Source organism: Echinops telfairi, unplaced genomic scaffold (assembly GCF_000313985.2).
Source record: "Echinops telfairi isolate 266 unplaced genomic scaffold, ASM31398v2 ScPeMD7_5592;HRSCAF=6446, whole genome shotgun sequence".
Lineage (NCBI taxonomy): Eukaryota > Metazoa > Chordata > Mammalia > Afrosoricida > Tenrecidae > Echinops > Echinops telfairi.
The window spans coordinates 10,138,546-10,142,048 of NW_022109491.1; the positions used below are offsets into that span (position 1 = coordinate 10,138,546).

Below are 3,503 nucleotides of genomic sequence, written 5' to 3' on the forward strand. Positions count from 1 at the left end.
TGCCCTTACACAGACGCCCTGGTGGGGTACTGAGTGCCGAGCTGGGCTTCTCACTACAAGGCCAGCAGTTGGAGGTCCCCGGTGGAGATCCCGGGGAGAAAGACGAGGTGGTCTGCTCCCATAAAGAAGTGCCGCCCGGGAATGCTCGGGAGCAGATCCACTGTGCTCTCCGTCCGGGCTCCACCGTGGTGGGTTTGGTTGTTTAGAAATCTCTACGGCAGCAGGGTGCCGGGCCTTGTTTCCCATGAACAGCGGAGGGGGAGGGGGGTAAGGGAGGATGGAGGGGGTTGAGAACTGCCAGCCTTTGAGTGAGCAGCCAACCTGCTCAATTGTGGTGCCACCGGGGCCCCTCCAGGGTCCTAATACCTCTCAGTCATTGACTTTGTATTTTTGCTACTTCTGCACTGATCAGGTAGCCAGTTGCTACCTAGTCTGTATCAGCTCAGGGCTATCCGAAGTGTGTTAGGGTGGAGCTGTGTGCCCTAAGGGCTTCAGGGGCTGTTTTATTGTTTTGTTTTGTTTTCAGAAGGAAATGACCAGGCCTTTCTTCCAAGCACCTCTGGATGGGCTTGAACTGCCAACCTTTTGGTGAGCAGCTAATCTCCTTAAAGGTTTGCACCACTCACTTCCTGCCATCAAGTCCATTCTGACTCACAGCGACCCTGTGGGACAAGGTGAAATGGCCCCTGTGGGATTCCGAGACTGTCACTCTTTCCAGGAGCTGAAAGCCTCATCTTTCTCCCAGGGATCAGCTGGTAGTTTTGAGCTGCGGACCTTGTGGTTAGCAGTCCAACAGGTAAACCACCATGCCACTGGGGCGCCCTGGTTTGCATGCACTGCCGATGGGCTGAAATGTATGCCTACGTGTCTCGGCAGTGGCCAATCAGGAATTAGCACTCTGAGCGGTCCCCTCTCCTTGGATGGGGGAAGCTACACTCCAGAGATGGCCACTTCACTGCTGTACTGGCGTCGTGTTTGGTCAGTACCCAGAGGCTTTACTGCCTTGGGGTGATGAACATTAGAGTGGTCACGGGTGAAATTAGTGACTTGGGGACATTAGGACTGGCTGTTAGAAATCAGAGCTATCTTTTGAGGTCACTGTGCGGTCAGTGTCTGTGAGCTGGAGAAGCTACTTTAGAGCTGCTCTCTGCCCTTGGGGGAGCCCTGGTGGCACAGTGGTTAAAGGGTTCGGCCGCTAACAGGAAGGTCAGAGGTTTGGACTCACCAGCCTCCTTGTGGGAGAGAGATGGGCCCGTCTGCTTCCATAAAGACTGTTGTTGTCCAGTGCTATGGCGTCTGTTGGTTCCAACTCCTAGTGACCGTGTATACAGCAGGGTAAAACGTGAGCTCCTCGCTGAGTTTGAGCCCATGGTTACAACCACTGTGTCAGTCCATCTCCTTGAGGGCCTTCCTCATTGTCAACGACTTTTCCAAGCAGCATGTCCCTCTCCAGGGACTAGTCCCTCCTGATAAGATGTCCAGAGGACAGCATCTTGTCATCCTAGCCCCTCAGGAGCATTCTCACTGTACTTCCTCTGGAGACAAATCTCTCCCATTCTTCTGGCAGTCCAGATAATTGGTGTTCTTTGGGGACACTTGACAGTGGATTCTTGAACAAGACATCTTTAAACGATGTGTATCTATATCAGATTGTTTTTTTCCAGAGAGAAAAGTCGTGGCATTATAAGAAATAGTTGAATTGAATTGCTTGCTATGTCCCATTTCGTGATCAATGGATCCAGCCGAGGGGACCATTGTGAAACCAAGGGAAGGGAGCCTGCGGTGGCCTGGTTGCGGGAAGACCCCTGTAACTGCAAGGCACCCCTTCTTCTCCAGTCTCTCTGTTCCACCGGCCACTTGTCCCATACCTATGAGACCCTTGACAGCACGATGGCTCGAGTCGTGTCTCTTTAAGCGACACCTTCGTTTCCCACACTTCACAGAGACCTCTGACAGCAGATTTGCCTGGTGCGGGACCTCACTCAGTTTCTCGACTGCCACTTCCCTGAGCATCGAGGGTGGGTCCAAATGACACGAAGCGCCTGGCAACGTCCATCCTTTCTCTGTTTGTCACGATGCTGCTTATTGACCCCCGGTGACAATGTCCGCTTCTGTTATGTGAAAATGCCATCCACACTGAGAGCTGCGGTCTTTGATCCTCGTCAGGAAGCGCTTCCAGGCCGTCTCACTTCCAGCAAGTAAAGTAGTGTGCCGTCAAACACCACCGCAGGTGAATGACCTGTCCTCCCATCCTGGTGCCACATTCTGCTTCCTACAGTCCAGCTTCGTGGACTCGAATCCATCTGCGCAACCTACAGATTGAAGACGCATGATGGAAGATGGGCCGCCCTCCTGCTTTTCAACCAGGAAGCATCGCCTGGTTGGGTTTGACCGCCTCGTGGTGTGTGTCCAGGTTTTGCCATGAGCCTAAGGAAGTGTCCTGCAATTCCCCTTCTTCGGAAGCTAGCCATCACTTGTGGTGGTCTGCACAGTCAAGGCCTCTGCGTGTTCAACAAAACACAAGTTCACATGCGATCAACATGCATTGATAATTACTGGTGGTCAGATTGCAAATGTTGGGAATGAAGAAGGACCGGTGGTTGGAAAACAGGATTTGGTGAAAGAAATAGCATTGGAGAGCGCATGATAGAATTTTGCATGACCAATGGCTTATACATTAGAAATAATCTTCTGTTTTGTCCCTTTATCAGCATAAGCAGCAACTGTTCAGGTGGATCTCACCAAATGGAGGACAAAGGAATCAAGCTGACTACATCTGTGGAAAGAGTCTCCATCTGAATCAGAAGACGTTCACTGTCACCAGGCAGAAGATGACCCGCTGCCAACCGTGGAAGAGCCCACCCATGGTTCATCTGTAAGCGCACATGTGATGGAAGAGAACTGAAACACGTCCAGGGAGCTACCTCCGACCTTGAGTATATTCAAATAGAGACCACCTCACGTGTAGATCCAGTGCACGGGACACTCATAGCCAAAGACAGAAGAGTTCTGGGATGGCATCAAAGACCTCTCACAGAGAAAGCAAAGGTTGCTGACCAGACAGGAAAGGAAGAAAAGATGGGAAAGGAGGCTAGAAGGGACTCTGAAGCTTCTCTTGAACAGAGTAGCTAGAGCAAAGAGGAGAAATGATGACCGGAAACAGCTGAACAGATTTCAAAGAGTGCCGCCTTGGAGACTGTGTTAGTCTGGGTGCTTTACAGAAAAATCTACAGAAACTCTAATACTTACCTGGCAGGGGAGATACCGTGATCACAAAGGTGGTTTTCCCAGGGCGAGGCTTATCCATTGCACTGCGGATGTGCTGACCCCTGTGATCTCCCCAAGTGTGGGAAACACGACTGCATAATTTGTGGTAGTGGGGGACTGCGTTCACGCTCTCCCCTGGGGGTGGGGGGGAATCTATAGAAACTCGTGTATAAGACAGAGTTTATATAAAGGTTAAGTGCACATCAAGAAAACATCCCAACCCAGTGCTGCCCAAG

The 3,503-nt window shown here is 51.4% G+C and overlaps 1 non-coding gene across 1 annotated transcript; it reads left to right on the plus strand.

The window, feature by feature from the left end:
• The first annotated feature begins 3,241 nt into the window (after positions 1-3,241).
• Positions 3,242-3,405, plus strand: LOC115871390. The gene has a single exon (XR_004047266.1). It is a non-coding gene; the product is annotated as a U1 spliceosomal RNA (small nuclear RNA).
• Positions 3,406-3,503: the final 98 nt, after the last annotated feature.